General features: G+C 35.9%; 1 protein-coding gene across 8 annotated transcripts in view; it reads right to left on the reverse strand.

Annotated features, from left to right (window-relative positions):
• Nucleotides 1-24,469, reverse strand: part of LEKR1 (leucine, glutamate and lysine rich 1) — a 129,903-nt gene that overhangs the window by 88,081 nt on the left and 17,353 nt on the right. Inside the window, exon 1 of one of the 8 annotated variants that reach the window (XM_054700984.1) lies at nucleotides 24,133-24,364. The exons of 6 other annotated variants lie outside the window; for them this stretch is intronic. The gene's annotated coding sequence lies outside the window, so the exon portion shown is untranslated. Of the gene's footprint in view, nucleotides 1-14,511; nucleotides 14,676-24,132; nucleotides 24,365-24,469 lie in introns of those variants that run through there. One more of the 8 variants, XM_054700985.1, reaches the window with a different exon arrangement.

A 24,469-nucleotide genomic window follows, 5' to 3' on the forward strand; every position in this document is an offset into this window, starting at 1 on the left:
CTAACAGTCATAACTCTACACAGAATGTGAACATTGTGTTGATGTGAGGACAAGCTGTTGTTTATTCAGAGGGCATTCCTGAAAATAGAGGGACTAACAGCATGTTCTAAAGGAGAGAGTCCTGTACTGTGTGAGTTAGAGGACTTGTAGTACAACCATCTTGACAGTGCAACCACAAGAAAAATACATTTATTAGTCTTACCTATTTCCCTGTTTTTTCCTTAGCCAACCTGATTAAATTGGATTGTGTGAGAATCAAAGTCTTGTAAAACAAGTTGAAAAGGAATTATAGACTTTTCTTAGCTATTTTCATTTTGATCATCCATTTATATTACTCATGATGAAAACATTCTAACGAAAAATATTTTAAAATTCCCCTTCAATTTTCAATTTTCCAGAAAACTGACATAGCACTGGGAATTGTACTACCTATAACCTACACTTTTTACAAAAAAATCAAACTCCTGGTTCTAGGGATTTGTTTATTGTATTCTTCCCCTCAAACTGGTTTTGTAGCAATCTCATATAACAGAAGGGAAAACTCAGGGTCTAAAAAATGAGTGGGGGATATTCAGGATTGCATCCTACTAAGATCTGACAGGCAAAGGCATCAAAATATCAGTGGGAAAGAGTACTGCAACAAAAAAGTCAATGAAAACAAGACAGTACTTCAAGAGTTCTTGGGAAATGGATTTCAGAAGTTAACATCAACTCCCAATATAAGAAGTAACTTCAGTAACTGCTCCTTTGGAATAACCACTCCCTAAGTTAAATTATCTTTCAAGAAGGAGTGAATAAGGGTTGGAGAGCCTAGATATGTAAGCAGATAAATCATGTAAGATTTGCTAAAACAAAATGAACTGTTATTTTGCAGAGACAAGTCATAATCCTTTGTGAAACCCTAGAAGCAGAAACCCAACTTTTTAAACTTATTATCAGATGCTATGATAATTTCAACTATGTCAACAGGAGAAGGCACAGGACCAGAAACATTACGAACACACCAATAGACAAGTGTTTAGAAAAACAGCAACAGGTCAAAAAATTACTTATGAACACAAATATTTAATTTCCTCTTGAGTGGAAGCCTACTTTTATTTAGAAAATTAGTGACACTACTTATATCTTCCTTTGGAGAGTTCTCAGTTATTAAAATATATCCTTTTGTTAAAGTAGCTTTAATTTTATCCCAAAGAGTCATTATTCTGTTCATTATCAACTTGCCTTCAGTACATGATCATAAATACATACATTAAAAACTTGATACCCACTAACAGATACTGCCCCACTACAGACTTAAGTATAAGGAATATCTACCTTTGCTAACAGGGAGGGATCTCAAACCCCTGATAAACAAGAAATCATTGTCTCTAATACCACACAGCCATATTCATACTCATCCCCCTCCTCTCTCTCCTTTCTCTTCTGTTTCTGTCTCTCTACCTCCTTCCAACAGAGAGGAAGAAAGTTACCTCGCTATTACTTTTTAAATTTACACAACTTAATTAATCTCACTTGAGTGTTCTTTGGTCTTTGATGATTCACTTATCCTCGCTCTGGTCTCTTCAATATGTAAACAATCTATTAAAAAAATAATTCTTCCTTTGACTAAATATGATAATCTTAAACTTTACTGGTGCAAAAGCAGAAGGTAAAAATTATAACATTGACTAATAAAAACATAGATGTAACTTTGTATTGTAAAGTTAATGTTTAATTTCACTAAATGGAGGTAAAATGTTTTATTAAATTTTTCTTGAAGGTAAGTGAATAGTACACAATTTGGAGAAAAATTGATCGCTATTATTTTAAAGTGCTTTTAATAAAAACACATTGTTTATATAAAATACTGTTTTAGAAATTGCTATCTTCATTTTAAGTTTCTTAATAAAAAGTATACTACTTTCTCTTTAGTGCAAGAAATTACGTTTCTTATTTCCCTACATCCTCCCTAGATCTGGCAACCTAGTAGTTGTTGACAAATATTCTTATAGCAATGAATGTTAAAAGATGGAAAAGCATATAAAAATGTTTGGGTATTCTCTCTTTTTCATACAGTAGTTACCTGCTGTTTTATCCAATCAATATAACTCCCTTTCTTTGAAATTATTTATCTTTTATGCAAGGAATTATTTCCTTCCACTCCACTTTTAGAATTTCAACCAATCATAGGACCCACTCCTTAACTGGGTCCATCAGAGATGTTCTCTAAGATTTTTTTTTTCCTTGGGACTTGAGAAAATAGTCAGTCTCTCTCAGGTGTCAGCTAAGATGTACAGTTTAGGAGTTGAAGTGAGCATGCCAAAAAAAAAAAAAAAAAAAAACCAAAAGAAAATCTTAAAAGTAGGTATGTCCTTTATTCAGGGTATTCCTGATGTCTAGTTTTATTAGTCCTTCCTTTAGTCCAGTTTTTTTTTAAAGATTTATATATTTATGCGTACAAGGGCTGGGATGCAGGCCAGAGATGTGGGGGGTGAGAGGATTCACCAGACACAGAGCAAGGAACAGAACAGGCAGACGGACTGACACACACTGCTGAGGGGAGCAGTGGACGAGACAGGAGAGGTCTGCTTTGCCATGTGGGTTGCTCCCTGGCCAGCAGGGGATTGAACTCATGCTGCCGAGGCTGTGGACTGCTTCATAGTGTGGTGCTTTAACCCCTTGCACCACCAGGGAGGCCCCCTTTGGCTCAGTTTTTCCTTAAAATCTATGATTCATTAAATATGTTTCCCTAAATGGGTTCAAGTTAGATTTTCAGCACTAACAACCAAGAGTCCTAACTTAGAGTGCATGATCCAGGATCTATCATAGAATAACCTTAAAATTAAGTGCTAAGAGAGAGGGGGAGAAGATGGATGCCAGAAAAGATCCTTGAGACATTGCTTCCCTTGGGAGTACTGAGGTTAAATACCTGGAGGGAGCAGTCACATCTAGAATGAAGCTAGAGAAGTGAAGACCAGTTTCTCAGCAAGCAGGAGAACCAGAAACCATTGGCAGGGGAAGAAAATTTGCTACTGCTGGAGAATACAGAATTCCAGAGGAGAAACTCTAACACAGCAAAATCAGGCAGACAAATAAACAAGACACAAGGAACTTGAGACCTCAAGGACATGTCACCACAACAAGGGAACAACTCCCTAGAACCCAACTACAAACATATGGAAGATCTTATCTTCCTATCAGATAGAGAATTCAAAATTGCTATGATAAAAAAAACTGGAAGAAATGGAAGAAAATGCAGCAAATTCAGAAAAAGGGGAAAATGATTTGAGAAATACAATTAATGAACAGAAATTAGAAACTGAAGATATAGACAAAAGAATAATAAGGCAGTTGCAGGAGCTAAAAACTTCTACAGAAAATTATGGAAACAGACTAGACCACATGGAGACCCAAATCTTGATGATCACAATACACAGAGGAGACAGGTGGGAGAAGAAAGAGAAATACGAAGAAAAAAGAATGAACAAACACTTGATAGCTATCTGACTCCATTAGGAAAGTCAACATAAGGATAACTGGGTATCCCAGAAGGGAAAGAGAAAGAGGAGGGAAAGAATTTATTTAAAGAAATAAAAGAAAAACTTCCCAAACTTGGAGAAGGAAATACATATACACGTTCATGATGCTAAAAGAACACCTGGTTATCTAAATGCAATGAGACCTACACTAAGTAACAAAGTTTTGAAACTCAAAGAATTTGAGACAAAGAAAGAATACTGAAGATGGTGAGGGGGCAAAAGCAGATAATACATACAGGAAGTGCCCTAAGACTGATATCAGGTTTCTCAGAGGAAACCCTACGGAACAAAGTATTCAAAATACTCAATGAAAAAAATTACCAGCAGGAATACTTTGTACTGCAAGACTCTCCTTCAGATATGAAGGAAAAATAAAAGTTTTCTCAGACATAAAGAAACTGAGGGAGTTTGCCAACATCAGACTTCCCCTATATGAAATATTGAAAGGGGTACTCTTACCTAAATCGAAGAAAGGAAACTTCACCAAGAAATGAACAAGGAACTAGAAAGAACTTGAACACTAAAACCAAATGGTAATAACAAATCCTCACATATCAATAATCACACTAAATGTAAATGAACTGGAGTCATCAATCAAAAGGCATAGAAAAGCCAGACGGATCAAAAAACAAAATGCTACTTTCTTTTGTTTGTAGGAGACCCATGTGAATTCCAAAGATAAACACAGACTCAAAGTAAAAGGTTGGAAAGTAATCCTACAGGCAAATGGGGCCCAGAAAGAGGCAGGGTCATTCATACTTATATCAGATAAAACTTCCACCTATAAAAGGTAACAAAAGCTAGAGATGTACATTATGTAATGATTAAGGGATCAATACATCAGGAAGACATGGCACGCATCAGTATATGCACACCAGACAAAGGGGCATCAAAATATATAAGGCAACAATTATCAAATCTAAAAACCAGATAATAGCAGCAAGACAACAATCACTGGAGAATTTAATACTCTGCTTTCACCAATGGGCAGATCAACCAGACAAAAATAAACAAGGAACCAATAGCATTAGTTGAGGAATTAGGACACACGGGCTTAATGGACCTTACTAAGATACTGCACTCCTAATAAACTGAGTGCATAGTCTTCTCAAGTACACACAGAACATTTTCCAGGGTGATCTAGAGAATGAACCCACATAGTATGCCACAAAAAAAAAATCAATAAATTCATGATGATTGAATCCTATCAAGTATCTTCTTTGATCACAACAGTATCAAATTAAAAATCAACCACAAAAATAAAGCAGGAAAAACCTCTAATCTGTGAAGATTAAACACACACTTCTGAATGACTATTGGATGAAGAGGAAATCAAAGAAGAAATTAAAAAATATCTGGAGATGAATGAAAATAATGACCAAACCTATCTAACCTCTGGGATCAGCAAAAGCAGTAGTAAGAAATAAGTGTATAGAAATCCAAGCCCACATCAAGATCCAAGAAAAAGCTCAAATAAAAACCTTACCACTCACCTGAAAATATTAGAAAAATACAACCAATACAAACAATAATCAACAGGAGGAGGAAATAATAAGAACTAAAGCAGAAATAAATGAACTAGAAATCAGTGTCCAAAGGATCAATGTAACCAAAAGATGGTTATTTGAAAATAACAAGAAAATAGACAAGTCTCTGGGTAAACTCATAAAAAGAATCAGAAATGAAAGAAGAAAAATTAGAACAGACATTTCAGATATACAGAAGATCATAAGAAATTGCTATGAACACCTATGCCAACAAATTGAATAACTTAGGTGAAATGGAGAAATTTTTCACAATCTATTGTATAACCCTCTAAGACTGAGCCAAGAGGAAAGAAAACCTGAGCAGACAAATCACAGACAAGGAAATTGAAACAATAATCTAAAGTCTCCCAAAGAACAAAAATCTAGGCCCAGATGGTTTCAGTAGTGAGTTTTACCAAACCTTCAAATAGGAACTAATATTTATTCTACTCAAACTCTTCCAAAAATAGAGAAAAAGGGGAAACTTCCAAACATACTTTATGAAGCCAGTATCACAATAATATCAAAACCTGACAGACATCACACACACACACACACATACACGACACAGGGAGAGAGAGAAAGAGAGAGAGTTACAAACCAATTTCTCTGATAAACACTGATGCAAAAATTCTCAACAAATCTTAACAAAGGCCTCCCCGGTGGTTCGATCCCTGGCCTCCGGGTGAGGGTCCCACATGGTGCGCAGACCTCTCCTGCCGCCCGCTGCTCCCCTGAGCAGTGTATTTTGTCAGTCTTCCTGCTCTGCTCCCCACTCTGGCTCTGGTGAATGCTCTCGCCCTCCTGCGCTTCTGACTATACCCAGTGCTTGTATAAATAAATAAATAAATCTTTTTAAAAAAATGAAAAAAAAAATCTTAACAAACAAAATCCAACAATACATCAAAAGGATTAAACATCACAACTAAGTCAGATTTATTCCAAGGACACAGAGATGGTTCAACACCCAAAAATTCAGGCAATGCATTCATCACATCAACAAAAGGAAAGACAAAAATCATGATTATATCAATAGATGCAGAAAAAGCATTTGATAAGATTCAACATCCATTTATGATAAAAACCCTAGATGGAACATTCCTGAACATGATAAAGACCATATACAACAAACCCACAGCCAACATCATAATTAATGGTGAAAAATTGAAAGCTTTTCATCTAAGATCTAGAACAAGATAAGTATGTCCACTTTCACCATTACTATTCAACATAGTACTGTAGTCCTAAGAGAGCAATCAGGCAAGAGAAAGATATAAAAGGAATACAAATTGGAAAAGAAGAAGTAAAACTCTCATTATTTGCAGATGACATGACAATATGCATGGAAAATCCTAAATACTTCACTAAAAAAAACTAATCAAAATAATAAATCAATCTGCAAAAATCATTTGCATTTATATATGCCAACAAGTTTGAAGAGAAAGAAATCCTTTAGAAACAACCCAAATGCCCAAAAATAGATGACTGGATCAACAAGATGTGGTACATATACACCATGGAATATTACTCAGCATTCAAAAAAGATAAACACATGCAATTTGCAGCAACATGGATGGATCTGGAAGGGATCATGCTCAGCGAAATAAGCCAGAAAGAAAAAGAAAAATACCGGATGGCCTCACTCATAGCAGGAATCTAGAAAACCTAAATAAGGGACCAGGAAAAAGAATAACTATAAGAAAGAAAAAATCAAAATCAACAAACAACTATGAACCAGAGACATACTATAGGGGGGTGGTCAGGGAAAGGAGGGATGGGCTCAAAATAAGGGGGTTGCAATTGAATGGGGAATATAAAAATAAAATTAAAAAAATAGATTACACAAATGAAATATTTTAAAAATTAAAATAACTTGAAAAGAAAAATTAGGGCTTTTTGTAGGTGGGGGGGTGCATCCTACAGTTGTAGGTTTATCACTGAATAGGTCCGTCCTCTCTGAGAGTCTTTTCTTTACTCTCTCAGAGTAAGGGTGAAGAAACCACCCTTGTCTGTTGTGAAAAGTACACACCCCACCCCATCTCCTTAATCCTCCAGGTCCCGAAACACAGGATAAATATCCCTGGTCTGCTCCATCATTCTTTTAAAATTCACAGCCATGTGAATTGCCCATATGTATGCTATTATATTTTGGCCTTTTCTCCTACTAATCTGTCTGATGTTAATTTGTCCATCTAGCCTTAGAAGAACCCAGATGGGGTGAGGGAACTTCTCTGTGTCCCAACAAATGAAACAGCATTCTCTTACATTATTCACAGGAATGTAATTTTCATAGATTGTTTTTGTAATGCTTTTGGAAAGTATGGATTAAGAAGCTTTAAAATGTTAATATTCTTTGACTCAGGAGTTCCACTGCAGGGATCGAGCTTAAAGACACTGATCTAAAATGTAGAAAATTTTTTGCTTGCTTTGACTTTGAAGAAAGCAATCACGGCAGTAATATGTGGCAAAAATTTGAGTGTAATACAAATGTTCAGTAAGAAAATGATGAACTGATTTACGCAATGCAATATTAGTCATTAATTTTAACAAAAAAATACTTGTGTTACATTTTTAATATCAGGATATCAAACTGCGTAATTAAATGTTATACTGCATAATTAGAAATATACAGGAACTACACAAACTGCATAATTAGAAATATACAGGAACTATCAAAATAATTCTGGTATTTCCTGACAAGGAAAGTTTTAATAATATAAGCAGGATATCATTCAATAGGCTATTAGGGAATGTGATTCATACTCTGAAGACTGCTATTAGTGGCAAGGTGATCTGTGCAGGTCTCAGGATCTTGATTTAAGGAAGAAAACACGTTACTCTTGTCTAAATACAGGAACTTAGAGCTACTCTGTGTTAAGAAGCTGGTTGTTGATTAGCCTTGCTTCCTTTCTAACTGCTAGTGGTTATGACATGGAGAACAATTTCTAGAAAAACAATTTTAGTACAGTCTTAAATGTTGTTCAGTGATATTTAGGTATATATTTGTCCCTTAATCAAATCAAGTTTATTACTTTTATCCTACAATAGCAAATATCTACTAAAGAGCATTAAAAACTTTTATAAAATTTCTAAATGAAAAATTAATATATTCTATTGTAAAACTCTCAATTCTAAATCTCTTTTTCTCATTGAAATGTGTGTGCTTTTAAACATGTATTATCTTTGTCATAAGAATCTAAGCCAGGCTCAGCTGAGTTCAAGGATGTGAAAATTACACTTTTTCTAACTATCCTCTCACATGACAGCCCGGCCCCTCAAACTGATCCTTGCTGATACCAGATCTCATGTTGCATGCCATATATAATCACCAGATGCTTCTTCCTGGCTGTGCTTTTAAGCCTTTCCTTCCCTCCTTCAGATTAAAAAGATCCATAAATCTTTCCACTCTTCCATTCTTGTATATTAGTAATGGGCCTGTGCTGTAGTATTAATAATATATTAAGTATGGACAAACATATGTAATTTCTTTGTACTCTTAAATAGCCATGGATTATATTCCCCTAAATAAAAATTTCGTGGAGTGTAACAGTATAAAAAACACAAAGCTACTTCTCTAGTTTCCCATAAATACTTCAGTTCTCATCCTTCAAAAGAAACATAGCTTTAGAAAACAACTCCCCAAATTCAATGTCGCTGCCTCCCTTCCCATTCCCTCTTCTGCCAAAGCAGTGCTGGTACAGAGTTACTCTGGGGTGGGCTGGTCACACTGATTCAGCTAACAGCACAATGAGGTCTCAGAATTGTGGGTAAAAATAATGTTATATTGCAATTTGATTCCAAATAGACTAACAGGGAATTTCTGAGGGTTGGAAAGAAAAGGCTGGGTTGAGGTTTCTTTGAATTATTTATGGTGGAAATATTAATATGTTACCTGCTTGCAAACTTCAGGAAAAAGACTTAGTATAAACTATTTATATTTAGAAATAATTTAATAAATGTAATTAAATTAAATGTCTTAATTATAAATTATTCATAACATTCAATTGGGGAGTTACTGAAGCAAATCTATGATGTATTAAATCACACAATGCATTGTTTTCCTGGTTTTATTAGTTATATGACCTTAAATGAATAAAACCAAGCACTTATAAAACATTCTATCTTTTAGATTTTTATTAATTTATATTGCTCTTGACAGAATTGTGAGGTCATACACTATATATTGGGTCAATTATGCTATAACTTCTCAGATTTCTCTTCATTTCGGTATTTGAATAAATGAGTTAGGTCAGCATGCTATCTATATGTTGGCATTCACTGATTTTAAAAATACCTATGTGTCAAAGTCCTATTTTCCTTCAGTTAAGAAAAGTTTTATAACAATGATAACAATAAAAAAAAACCCTAATAATGAATTCTACTAAGCATTCACCAAGTGTCAGACATTGTGCTTAACAATTTCCATGAGCTATCATATCTATACATCATATATTCCTATGAAATAGATCTGTTCCATCTGCCTCCTTTGACAGATGAAGAGCTGGAAAGACAGAGGTGAGCAAGTCAACAAAGCCACACACCCAGCAAGTGACTGAGCTGATTTTGAACCCAGCCAGTCTGATTTTCATCTGCTATTTACTGTGTAGTTGACTTTGTATTTTGTACTTTGCTCTGATTTTGTGCTTTTGATTGCTTTTTACCTATCATTTTAGAAGGAGGGTTTTTACTTACAAATTGCACTTTTAATTCTGTTTGGATTTAATGGATATGTAATAGGGATTGGCTTTACCCAGAAGGGGAAGTGAAAGGCAGTTAAAAACCACAATGTTTAGGCATGAAGAAAGGTAAAGTCAAATATTAACTTCAAATATTCTGATACATATATATTTATGGGTTCACAGAGGGAAAGAATTCAGTGGTAATTCTCACAAACCTTTGTTTTCATAGGCATAAAATGTCTTCTGAACCAAGCCCAGCTAGTCTCTGTCTTCAGCATGGTAAGAATTTGGCATGCTGCTCCTGTCCTCCTAGGAGAGAAATTCTATGCTTGCCAAAGTACTTACTTAATATGCTAGCTTCCACAGCACATCGCTTTCATCTCCTCCTAATTGCCTCCAACTGACTTCAGATTTGGGCAAAGAGAGAAAAGCACTGGACTAAAGAGGTACAGGGGTGGTTATTGTTGCTGCTATTTTGTGCCATGTTTTATTTATGACAAATAAAACATGCTTATTAATTATATGAAATGCAAAAAAAATTATGTGAAATGTATAAATTAGTAGAATTTTTGCTACTGATCCTAGAAAGTTCTCTAGTCTTCACTCCCATGACAGCATAAAATACCAGGCCAATATAATAAATTAGATTCTAAATGACAGGCTTCTAACTAGTTAACAATTTTGAATTTTATTCAATACGCAACTTTTTCCTTTAAAATAGAATAGGAAATGAAGAAAATTGTACCCTAATCCTCTAGATATAAAAATACAAGTGAATAATATATCTAGTCAAAGAAAACAAGATGCATAAATAAGTCTGATTTTGCATTTACAAGAAAATAAAGCTTTCCCTTTTAGAAGATAAGCGTTATAAAACAACTTTTGCTAATATTAATTTTTGAAAGGCATAAATAGGTTATGTTTTTATGCCCATAGCCTAGTTAGCTTTTCATTAAGTTAAGGAAAAAAAGGGGGGTGAGAAAGACCTATGAACACTAGACAATGTTTGACACAGGAAAACTGGTGGCAAATATTCTGAGAAATGTTGCTTTTAACAAAAAACAACTTAAAAAATAAAAATAGGCTAAACGCAGAGGGTTAGAAAAAGAGAAAACAAATAAACTCAAGCAAAAGTAAAGGAGCAGCAGGATGTAGCACACTTAATTAGCCATCTTTTTGTTCAGATCAGCACCCCCCCAAAACTACTAGACATTTTTCCAAGACATTTCCTGTCTTTTTGTTTCTATTTCTCTTCTGTGCCTATTCAAAATCTTCTAACTTCATTTATTTTAAGTCACTAATCTTTCACAAAATTATTCACAAAAACACAATTAACAAAAAGATGCAGAAAACTTAAATCACCGACTTGTTCATGGATCAGTGAGAAAGTTGTGAGTTTGGCATTAGTTCTCTTCCTTGGCGTCTCTGCTTACAGTCTAAGCTTGAATCTGACATGTATTCTGCTGTTAAAGTTGGCCACAAGTATGAGCATGTCTCCCAACTGTACATTTGTTTGTTTTTTGTTAAAGAAAGTGTTGACTAACTGCTTGCTGTTTTTTTTTTTTTTTGTCCCTTCCTATCCTAATACTCCTACCTCTTTGACCTTCTCTTATGCAATCACATTCAACTGGATAGTTTCATTACACAGGTTGAAAGGTACATGCATTGAGCCTACTTATCTCAGAATCACACATTGAAAATAAACATTCTTTCCATCACCTTATGATACCAACTATGTCTTCTGCTATAACTTTATTTGCATGTTTAATGATAGAATATGCATTGAACAACTCTCTTGAATTTGTCAAAATAATAACAGTGATATGAAGTATATAGAGAAATGAATATTCAAGTGTCTTTCTCAAGATAATCTGGAAAAAAGTTAGAAAATGATGTCCTTCCTGAATAAATGAATGAGTTAACCCAAGTAATTATGTATGGAATATTTTCAAATGGGGCAGGGTAAAAGGGACAGAGGATTTTCTGATCCCAGCACTTTTATACAATAATTATGTTCCATTTTAAATTTAAGTTTCTAATAGATAAGCAATAGGATTAAAACTCAAAAGATTAAAATGAGCTGCTGTTTAATTGCTTCCCCCCTGAACAATTACCAGGGGATATTCGTCAATACCAATAATGAAGGATATATAACTTCATCATTCAAATATTTTTTAAAAAGAATTCAAAATTCAAAGTATCCATTCTAATGGCCACACAAAATATCTTTAAAAAAAATTCATATTTATGAACACATTTCTAAAAGTGAGGTCATTCCCTACATAAAAAAGTCAACCTATTATTTTGTGAAAAAAGTTTTATATGAAAATAAATGACTTTCTTGTACCTTTATATCCTGTACAGTATGAGTCTTTTGAATACAAAATGTTCTGAAGGGGAAAAAGGCTTTTAAAATGCTTGCTAGCTCATAATTATTGACACAATAAAAATGTATAATTATTACAAAGTGAAATATTTTTCTCTTCCTCTGAGCCTTGATTAACTAAAAGCTAGCACCACATTTAAATATGCATTTCCCTTCTCCCATGCCTCTCCCTGTGACACTGTACCTCCACTCTCCATTGTTCCAGTTTCCCTGCTTCCCTGTCTGAGCCTAAGCGCAGGTAATCCACAGGTGCCTTCAGGCTGGCAGTAGGCCAGACACATCCCACCTCTTCTGAGGGCAAATGATGACAAAACCCAGAACAATCAAACACAGGTGACAGAACTCAATATAAAAGCTCATGTCCATTAATAGAAAAATGGAATAAATTCTAGGAAATTATTATGACTCAATATTTTAAATTACATTTGAACGATATACTTTTCAATGTGTCCTTGACATTCATTTGAAACTATGCAGAAGCAAAGCAAGAATATCTTTTACAACTCTCTGAGCATTTACCTGGGTATAAATATTATATTCACCATGATTGAGGTTGCCTGCTGTGGACAGAAACTGAAATGCCAGGAGGCATATTAAAAGCCAGGGTAAATGATGCAATCCATGGAAAAGAGCCATCTATAGCCTACATGTATTTACTCTTAATAGAAAACAGGGGTGGCAACAAGAGATATATGGCTCCTTTTTTCTCCTTTCTTGGCATGGATATCACTTTTATAATACAGAACAACACATAAGCTTCAGTACCTTCCAGGAGGTATATAATCATTCCTATGTTATAAACAGTGGTAAAATCGAAGTGAAATATAATATGAAAACCTTGACTTCATGATTCATTTCATATGTTTCAATCACTTATCAAGTTAGCAAACACAAACCATGTACCCACTGTGCTGGGTCCTATAATATGAGAGCAGAAAAAGACAGTTACTATTCTTAAAGATTTTGACATATTAAAACAAATATAAACAAAATTGTAAAACAAGAGAGTACATACTCAACTGCTAGTGATTTGTTTAAAAATATAAGTGCTCTATAATACGAAAATGAATCATTGTGGGATGGAGTACCTTGGAGGTAACATCATAAAAAAAAGAAACGTGAAAATCAAGATAATCTAACCACAAAGAAAGAAATGAAATGGGTTGTTTTGGTTAGGGAAAAAAGAAACATTACAAACATACTGAAGTGAAAATGGCCTCAGAGAGTTATACTAACAACCTATATAAAAATTATAGACCCTTTTTTACATATTGTAGTCCTAAGGTGGTATCAGTTTCAGCTTACTTTTCAAGAATTATTATTGAGTGTAGGAAAAACTGAAGTGCACTTAACAAATCATTGGAGGCTCACTGTGAACACGTCTGAGAGATAAACACTCTGGGAGTGCCACACAATATTGGAAGATTTACCTCCATGAGCTCAACTAGGTTCCCCCAGTAAATACTGAAACAAAAATCCCCTAGGATTCCATCCAGGGGAGGGGAAAGGAATATACCAGAGCACTCAGATCTTTTTAAACAGGCCTGTCCTAAAGGGAAACTAGTTAACCAGCATCTAACCTGCTAGGTATTATCTGAGTCTAACTGAACCTGACTGCCAAGTCTAGTGAGTTAAGACCTGCAAAAGGAAATAGACAAAAGATGGAGGGGGGAGGCAGAGTCCCCAGCAGAATGTACAGTATGTTCAAAGGGTCAGAATTGCAAGTATGAAGTGAAAAAGTATAAGGTGACTGGGACAAAGAGAGGGAAGCTGGAAGGATAATCAGGAATCAAAGACTATGCAAAGTTTCAAACTATAGCGTGGAGTTTAGATTTTATTTTAAGGGCAGTGCAAACCTGTAACAGGCAAAATGGAAGAATCCAATGGTCAGATATATATATTTTAATGTAATCACCCAGGGTGCTGAGTAAAGAATGGATTAGAAATGGGAAACAGCTTATGTGGAGAGACTGCTATGGATATCCAAATGAAGAATGACCAAGGACAGTGGTTCTATGAATTGAGAGACATGGGTTGGTTCCAGATAAATTCGGGAGAAAAGTGCTAATAGGAAGGATCAAGGATAATACCCAAGACAGGTAATAATAATTCAAGTTTATGAGATAAGTAATTCATGTATTTTATTAAATGTACATATATATATCACATATACTATATATACATATTTACATTTATGTATATATTACACACACATACATATATATACCTCAGTCACAACTCTATTTAAACTCTATTTAATACTTAGAATAAAATAACCTGGTGATGTATGTATTATTATTGCTCCCTTTTCACAAACTAGGAAATTAAAGCAAAGAGTACTTAATTAATTTCCCCAAGTCCAATCCACTGATAACTATGCTGTCAAAATACAAACCCACCTGATCTGATGGCTGATGCTCAACACCACCTCAGGGATGCACAGTGATGATCTGGATTGTATGTCCTAAACTTAAGACTGCAGCTGTGGAAGTGGTAGGGAAAGTGCACTTTGGGATATGGTTGAAACCTGCAATGAATCAGCTGGAGATGGTGAGTAAAGAGTTGAATGGATTAATAACCTGGAGCTCAGAAAAGTTGTGAGTGGAACCGGAGACTCACAAGTTTATAACGCTAAGGGGGATCGAAGACTTGGGGTTGGGTAAGACCAAATGGAAACTGGAAGGAGAGTGTAGAACAAAAATGTAAGCAAGATATGGACAGGCCCTAAAAGACTTCAGACTTTACAGAAGAGGAACAGATGGAGAGGCCTGAAAAGGATACCAATGCGAAGCAATAGGTCTCATGAGAGGTCACACAAAAATCAGAACAGGACATCACAGAAGTAAAAGAAGAATGCTTTGGGCTGGAGGGATACAATGTGGTGCCAATGCCGCTAAGTCAAGAAGGATAAAGAGTTAACAATAAGCCAAAAAGAAAAAGAAAAATACCGGATGGTCTCACTCATAGCAGGAATCTAGAAAACTTAAATAAGGGACCAGGAAAATGAATAACTATAAGAAAGTGAAAAAATCAAAATCAACAAAAAACTATGAACCAGAGACACTTTTTGGGGGTGGGGGGCGGGAGGGGAGGGATTGGGGTCAGAATGGGGGGATTGCAATTGTATGGGGAATATAAAAATAAAATTTATTAATTAAAAAAAAAAAGTTAACATGTTTTTTAGATTTAATGACATGGAAGTAAACAGTGACCCGAATCAGAACATATTCTTTGAAATGATGCTGAGTGAAGTCAGATTACAGTGAGCGAGGTAGATATGGATGTGAGAACATGAGGACAGTAAGTACTGGTAATTCCTTGATAAGGCTGGTATGAAAAGGAAGGAGAGTTTTAGCTCTCAGATTGAATGAAGGTGACATTTGTTTCTTGAGTCCTGAGGAAATGCTTTGGAGAGGGTGGCATTTTTAGAAAAAGAGAAGGTGAAAAACACAAGGTAGAATCAAATTCCTGGCAGCCAGGGTTTTAGTACAGAAAGTGTGGGGTCATCCACTTTAGGGGTTTTCCAGGCTAAAAAGACGGAAGGATAATGGGACAATGGACTTTAAGATATTGTCAGTGGAGCTAACATCATACACCATGGAATCTAAGCAGAATAGAAAAAGAGATAACAAGAAGAGACATCAAGAAGGTAAAGGTAAAAAAAAAAAAAAAAAGAAAAGAAAAGAAGGTAAAGGTGTTAGACCTCAATGAAACTGATCCAGTTGGAAGGTGAGGAGACTGTAAACAAAGAATGGATGTCCAGGTTAGTAATTTCATATTGGGAGCCACTTTGGCTGATGGAAAGAACTTTCCACTCTCAGCATATCTTCGGTTTACTTTAAAATAAGGCCAGTAACACATTAAGGTTCCTTGTGGAATTTTGCACATTCTTCAAACTTCCCTAACAGTTCTAAGACTTCAACTAGCCCTCATTTGTTGCTAACATTGGGTGGCTTTTTGTACAATTGGGGTTTTTCAGCCCAACAAGACAAGGTTCAGGAATTGATGTGGCCTGTAGCTTCAGAACAGGTTTCCAATGAGAGTGTTTTCATGCCATAGCTTGACATAGCCAGATGTTTTTGCTTTCTGGAAATCATGATATTACAGAATAGAGAAAGATAAAGGATTTAGTCATCTGTGCGAGCACAGTTATTTAATCTCTTTTTGTTTGCTTAGCCATCCATTAAATGGAAGACACAGAGTTGATGATTATACCTCACTCAGTGAGTTAATTCACTTTTCTCCAATTGAACAATTTGAAATTGCTCCCATTTTGAAATATGTGAATAGTATATAAAGAATCTGAGATGCAACTAAATTGCAAACTTTTTTGAAGATGCATTAATTCAAATCTGCAACAAACAAAAAATTTCCTATTACTAACTTAAAAAAAAACATGATAAGCCTTGTTTGTTCAGCCTAGTGGTAAGTGAAGCAGTCAAGAGGCAGATGGAGAGATGAAGATGGAGAGAAGCAAACAGAAAGGCAGATCAGGGCTGTGTTCTTTAAAATCACTCAGTGCCACCTAGAAGAACAGCAGCATTGGAGGGGCAGTCCCCCACGCCCTTCTGGACTGGCTGCAGGTGCAGCTGGCACATATTCTTACCAAGACCTCCTGCTCCCCTGCACTAGCACCAGGAAACTTATGTAGATTCTCCTAGTGCTAAATCAGCTTTGCCTAAATAGACAAATAAATAAAACCAACCTCCTGAACCCCTACCCCACTGCTACAGAAACAAATTCCTGAAGCTCAGGTAAAAGCATATGCAGGAAAGCTGTACTTAACGGTTGACCCTCAGGGTTGACATATTTGGTCTCTTGGTTTTTGTCTAGCACCTCAGTTTCTTTCCCCACTGTTCCCAATATTGTTAGTTTTATTATGGCCTTTTAAAACACCTTTTTTATTTTTGGAAAGAAAAGGGACAAAATAAATAAAAGTAACAACAAAGTTCTAAAGTTATGCTTTCTACAAAACCTCTACACCACTGACAAGAAACACAGGCTGTGGGCCTAGTTAAAGTTGGGCTAAGCACTCTAAAACCTCAATTAAGCTAGTATTAATGCTTGTGGTGGAGCTGAGATGAGGATATTTCCTATTCCCAAGAACCCCTCTTGTGATACAGCAATGGAGGTAGGTAGGAGTGTGATGATGTCGACAGGTGAAAAAATTCAAGTTATTAACTCTAATTAACAAACATGGATGAAAAGGGGAAAAAAGGAAGGTGAAGAAAATGAACACGACTGAACTGCTGCCAGGCAGAGAGCAGCTTGTATATCAGCCCTGTGAAGTAGCCATTTCTATGACTGTTTTATAGATAAACAACAGTATAAAGAGATTATGAGGCTGAGTGAGGGACTAGGTAACAGCAGAGCTTCTACTGTTTAATCAATATCATGCATTGCTTCCTTTCATTCATTCTTATCATTCCCTTTAGGGTTTAGTCCAATAAAAATAGCATTTTATGTCAGAATAATAAATAAACTATTTTTAAGTAAAGAAAATTCAAGGTAGAAAGATAAATAGAAATAATAATAAATGTCTGGGGCCAAAACTCTACTATGCTGATTAAGAAGCTTATGGGAAAAAGACCTCCTTTAAAAAGCAGAAAAAACGGTATCTTATTTTGGTAACCATGTTGCTATAGCAACAACATAATGATACACAGAGGGCTTTCAAAGTTATCCTGGTAATAAAAGCTATACATGTATACATAGGTCTCTCAGTGTTGTTAAATACATATCATTTTCCATAACCTTACAGATCTAGTAACGAGGAAACCCATGTAAACATTATGTATACCAGTGGTTAAAAACACTGCCAACTTCTATTCACTGTTTGCACATGTCACAGAGAGAGGCAATAAAAAAGTATGCCCTATACCTAAGGACTTTAGTCTGAAATACTATCTAGCACTGGTGTGGAAGGAAGTAAAAGATAATAAAAGGAGTTTGTTTTAGGTGTGCATAGTATAAATAAAACTTTAGACTTTTCAAAGTTTAAGTCAAGCATAGTACAAATATCAATATAATAAATACAAAGATGTGCATCTATAAATCTAGATTTAAAAAAAACTGTGACATGAGCAAGTTTAAATTATTTGTTAACCACCCTGTGTCTACTGCAGCCATTTTTCAGTGGCTGAAAAAGAACAAATGTTTTTCTAAATGGCACTCACCCTTTTCCCCTACCTGCTGTCAGTGAGACCTGTGGGGAACTAAATCCCCATACTCCACTGCAGCAAAGAGATAGAAAACAAAGTAGTGAAAATCAGGACTTATGGCCTCCTATTCCTACCCCCACCACATTGCAGGTCAGAGGGTCCCAGCTTGGAGCCTCCAGCCTACCTGGAGTCATAGGTGATAGGTGGTGTGACAGAGTAGTCACCACTCTGCCACTCTGCCCACGGTCCTGGGAATAGCAGGTTGCTGAGCATCCATTCCCATTAGTATCAACCAGGGAAAAGCCAGCACAGAGGTAAGACTGGCTGGCACTCCTCCCATTGCTGCAGTGTCAATGACCTGCAGTGTGGTGGGGGTAGGAATAGGAGGCCATAAGTCCTGGTTTTCACTGCTTTGTTTTCTATCTCTTTGCTGCAGTGGAGTATGGGGATTTAGTTCCCCACAGGTCTCACTGACAGCAGGTAGGGGAAAAACATTTAGAAAAACATTTGTTCTTTTTCAGGCCACTGAAAAATGGCTGCAGTAGACACAGGGTAGCTAACAAATAATTTAAACTTGTTCATATCACAGTTTTTTAAAATCTGGATTTATAGATGCACATCCTTGTATTTATTATATTGATATTTGTACTATGCTTGACTTAAACTTTGAAAAGCAAGGCCAACCTCTGTCCCCATCCTACTGCAACAAATTGGTGTGAGTCAGCTCTGACTCTCCCTGCTGATGTGAGTTCACAGCAGGGAACTGAGCTCAAATCCTCAAGCAGACACACTAGTAGCGCAAGTTGGTGACCCATTTTTTTCCTGAAAGGTATGAATGAACGTCCACTCCTCCAATCTAATATAGGCAGGATGAGTCAAGGCCCCAATTTGCTATAGTATCAGTGACCCCAACAGGATGCTGGACAAACACACCCATCTGGCTTTCAGATAGTGCCTCACAGGGAAGTGCATGCTGAATAAGAAAAAGAAGATGAAATAGAATTCACGGTCTCATAGGAAGTCTCAAAGCAATCAAAATGCAATGGAAATCATTATGCCAAAACTAGAGTATTAATGAGAAAAGAAGGTCAGCAGACCCATCACTGAAATGAATCAGATGTTGGAATTATCTGACAAGGATTATAAAGAAACCATCATAAAAATTCTTATAAATGCAATTAAAAATTGTCTTGAAACAAAATAACATCTCAAGAAGAAAGAGAAATAGAAATGTAGAAATTATAAAAATAAGAAATAAAGTAAATAAAAAACTCACTAGGTGGGTTCTACAACAGAATATAAAGACAGAATCACTGAACTTTAGAAGAGAGTAACAGAATTTGTTCAGATTGAACAATGAGAGAAAACAAAAAATAAACAATGGACTCTTTAGGATCTATGGGACACTGACAAAAAAAGTAATATTCCTATGAGTAGAAATTGAAAAGGAGAAGAGAGAGAGGAAAGTATGACTAGGTAATATTCAAAGAAAGACTAGCTAGAAACTTCCTAAATATGGCAAGAGATATATCCCTACAGATTCAACAAGCTTTTTTTTTTTTTCTGATTTTATCCAAATAGAATAAATAGGAAAGAGATTGATTTTATCCAAATAGAATAAATCCAAAAAATCCAAGCCATGAGACATCATAATTAAACCGCAGACTATGATATGTATGTATAATAATTAGAGTAACCATTTAGAAACCTATACAAAGCAATATGCTAAGATAAACCAAGACATAATCTTAAAAACGTTTAAGAAACCAATAAGAATAAAAGAGAAAAATAAGAAAGAGAACCAAAGAAAACACAAGTAATAAAATGGCATACTCAGATGCTCACATACCAGTGATTACTAAATGTAAATGGTCTAAATATACCAATTAAAAGAGACTAGAAAAAAAAAGAACACTGACCTAAGTCTCGCACATTATTAAAAAATTAACACAAAATGAATCATAGTCTTAAACGTAAAATAAAACAATAAAACTTTTAGAAGTAAAACATAGGGAGAATTTTCTAGACAGAGAGGTCTTAGATTTTACAAAAGCATGATCCATTAAAGAAAGACTGATAAATTGAATCTCATCAAAAGTAAAAATGTTTGGGCCTCCCCAGTGGCGCAGCGGTTGAGCGCTGGTTTGCAAGGCTGCCCGCTGCCTCTCCAGCGCTGATTCAATCCCCAGCCACTGGTGAGGGTCCCACATGGCGCACAGACCTCTCCTGCCACCCACTGCTCCCCTCAGCAGTGTACTTCGTCAGTCTGCCTGTTCTGTTCCCCACTCTGGCTCTGGTGAATTCTCTCACCCTCCCGCGCTTCTGACTGTACCCAGTGCTTGTATAAATAAATAAATAAATCTTAAAAAAAAAAAAAAAAAAAAGTAAAAACATTTGCTCCACAGAAGTCTTTGTGATGAGGATAAAATTGGTAGAAAAATGTTTACAAACCACATATCCAGAAAAGGACTCATATCTAGAGTATATAAAGAATTCTCAAAACTCCACAGTAAAAACATAAAAATTCCAATCAGAAAATAGTCAAACCATATGAACAGATGTTTTACCAGAAAGAATATCCAGGTATTAGTGCATGGTTATGAAGTGAATTTTGTCCCCTCTACCCCCCACCCCCACCCAAATTCATGTTGAAGCCTTAACCTCAATGAGACTATATTTGGAGACAAAGTGTTGAGAGCAGTAATTAAGGTTAAATGATGTCATTGAGGGCAGGCCCTAATCCAGTAAGACCGGTGTCACTTATAGAAGAGAAGGAACTCCAGAGAGTTCTCTCTCTCTGCAAAAGCACAGAGAGACCACATGGGGAGACTCAATGGAAAGGAGGGAGACTAAGAATCAGAAACCAAATCTGATAGCAACTTGATCTTGGATTTCTACCTTTCAAAACTGTGAGAAAACACATTTCTGTTATCTAAGTCACCCAGATTGTGGTATTTTGTTATGGCAACCCTAGCAAACTAATGTATATACAAAAAGATGTTTGCCAATATAAGCCACTAGGGAAATGCAAATTAAAGCCACAATGAGATACTACTACACATTTAACAAAATGGTTAAAATAAAAATTATAAGAAAGATAAAATCTTGCCATTTGTGACAACATGGATGGACCATGAGGATATTATCCTAAGTGAAATAAATCAGAATGAGAAAGAGAAACACTATATGATTTCACTTAAAACAAACAAAACAAAAACTCTTAGAGAACTGGTGGTTACCAGAGGAAAAGGGGATTGGGGAGTAGGGGAAATAGGTAAAGGGGGCCATGGGGAATGATGGAGAATGGAAACTATACTTTTGGTGGTGATCATGATGTAGTATATACAAATATCAAAGTGCAATGCTGTACAACTTTAGAAGACTGAACAACATATATAAACAGCTAATAGAAGCAATACAAATATAGAAGTCTAAACTTCAGCAATAAAAAAATACAAATTAAATAAAAAATGAAGTGAGAACTCCCTGGTGGCGCAAGGGGTTGTGATGCAGTACTATGAAGCAATCCACAGCCACTGCAGCACGAGTTTGATCCCCAGCCAGGGAGCAACCCACATGGTGCAGCAGACCTCTCCTGTCTTACCCGCTGCTCCCCTCAGCAGTGTATTTCAGTCGATCTGCCTGTTCTGCTCCCCACTCTGTCTCTGGTGAATCCTCTCGCCTCCCCACACCTCTGGCCTGCACCCCAGCTCTTGTATGCATATATATAAATAAATCTTTAAAAAAACAACAATGAAGTAACATCTTTTTCACTCAAGAAATAAAGTAAAAATTTGAGAAAAATTAAGACTCTAATATTAACAAGATGTAGGAAAATGGCCACTTTACAAATTACCAGTCAAATATTAATTAATACTATGTTTCCAAAGGAAAGTTACTATAATATCTATTAAAATTTTAAATTGGCATTTACTTTCAGCAATTTCACTTTTAGGACTTTATCCTATTGAAACAATGAACACAGGAATATAAATATAAATACTATATGTAAAAATAAATACTGGGAAAAATCTCAGTGCTGAAAAAAAGGCATAGTTAAGTAAATTATGGCATATACTTAGTAAGGAAAACACTGCAGCAGTGAAGAACAAGATAGGCCAATTTTCATTAACATGGAACAATTTCCAGTGTACATAGCTGCAAGTGGCAAAAGTCATACAAAAAATATTTAATGAATTGTTATGCTAAAAACTACTCTATTAAGAGATATACTTTTATTTTTTTAAAAAAGATTTATTTATGCATACAAGAACTGGGGTACAGGCCAGAGTTGTGGAGGGTGAGAGGATTCACCAGAGACAGAGTGGATTGACTGAAATAAACTAATGAGGGGAGCAGCGGGCGAGTCAGGAAAGTTCTGCTGCACCATGTGGGCATCTCCCTGGCCAGGGATCGAACTCGTGTTGCAGTGGTTGCGGATAGCTTCATAGGTTGCGTCTTAACCCCTTGCTTCACCAAGGAGGCCCACGAGATAGACTTTTAATACCTTCGGAGCTTATATATAATGCATTACATATATTAAAGAAATATACTTATAACAAAGGTAAAGGAACAAAGAAGGATCTAGAAAGATAAACACCAAACCATGAAAAAGTTTTATCTCCAGTAAGAAGGATGCAATCAGCAGGGGAAAAAAAGGAAATTTCTTCTGTAAATTTATTTAATTTCATGTGTGTATGTACTACTTATATATTTGGTTAACAAAAGTTAAGTGTTAGTTAACACCAAACAAAAAAATCTCTAACAGGTAAATACCCCCCAAATTTAAAACTTTAAACTTAATACTTGCAATTTTTTTATTTCTCCATTCAAATATTCTGAAATACTTTATTATTGATATTTAAAATTGAAGAAACTACGACAAACAAAATATCCTTGGTAAAGCTGTAAGAAATGCATGGTTCATTGACATTTACTATAATAGAAAAAATTGTAATAAAATGTAATAGAAGTACTTAATCCTAGCAGATTTTAAAAAGTTTCTACATTTACATAGACATGTATTAATTAAAATAATTAATTCAAGGTTTATTAACATTGACAGTAAATATTTTAAATGGAGACATATTTATTCACAGTCAAAGAGAGGTCATAAAATGCAAATAACCATTCTATTTGAATGTCTGTATAGGGCCTCCCCGGTGGTGCAGGGGTTAAAGACAGCACCAGCCACTACAGAATGAGTTTGATCCAGTCTGAGCAGGGAGCAACCAACATGGCACAGCAAACCTCTCCTGTCTCACCCACTGCTCCCCTCAGCAGTGTATTTCAGTAGATCCACCTGTTCTGCTCCCCAACTCTGTCCCTGGCGAATCCTCACACCCTCACCCTCCCACACCTCTGGCCCGTACCCTCCCTGGTGGCGCCAGGGGTTAAGATGCAAACTATGAAGCTGTGCGCAGCCTCTGCAGCATGAATTAGATGCCCGGCCTGCCAGGGAGCAACCCACATGGGGCAGCAGACCTCTCCTGACTCGCCCACTGCTCCCCTCAGCAGTGTACTTTGGTCAATCAGCCTGTTCTGTTCCCCACTCTGTCTTTGGTAATTCCTCTCATCCCAACCCCCAACACTTCTGGCCTGTACCCCAGCTCTTGTATGCATAAATAAATTTAAAAAAAAAAAAAAGAAAAGTCTTTAGGGAGACTAAAACACTGATTAGATCCTACAGTGTTAGGAGCCCTTTAATTCAATTCCAATTTCAATGATTTAGAGTCATATACCAATTTTAATGTTTAGGCATTCTTTTCAACATGAAAAACTTATTCCATAACTGTAAATATTCAAGACTATTTGAAAACAAATGTTGTTTGGTATCAAAAATTACCAAAATTCACCTACCTGGTGGAGCAGGCGGTTGAACGCAGCTCTGTGAAGCCTTCTGCATCCTCTGCAGTACCGGTTCAATCCCCACCAGCCATGGAGAATACCCATGTGGCGAGCAGACCTCTCTTGTCTCACTGGCTGCTCCCCTCAGCAGTGTATTTCAGTCAGTCTGCCTGTTCTGTTCCCCGCTCAGTCTTTCGTGAATCCTCTCACCCTCCCGCACATCTGGCCTGTACCCTGGTTCTTGAATAAGTAAATAAAAATCTTTTTTAAAAAAATTACCAAAATTCACCTGAGTTTTGCTAGACAAATCTTTCCAATGATAAAATTAAGATATATATTTATGGTGGAA

This window comes from Talpa occidentalis, unplaced genomic scaffold, assembly GCF_014898055.3.
Source record: "Talpa occidentalis isolate TD23 unplaced genomic scaffold, MPIMG_talOcc4v2.1 talOcc4.4, whole genome shotgun sequence".
Lineage (NCBI taxonomy): Eukaryota > Metazoa > Chordata > Mammalia > Eulipotyphla > Talpidae > Talpa > Talpa occidentalis.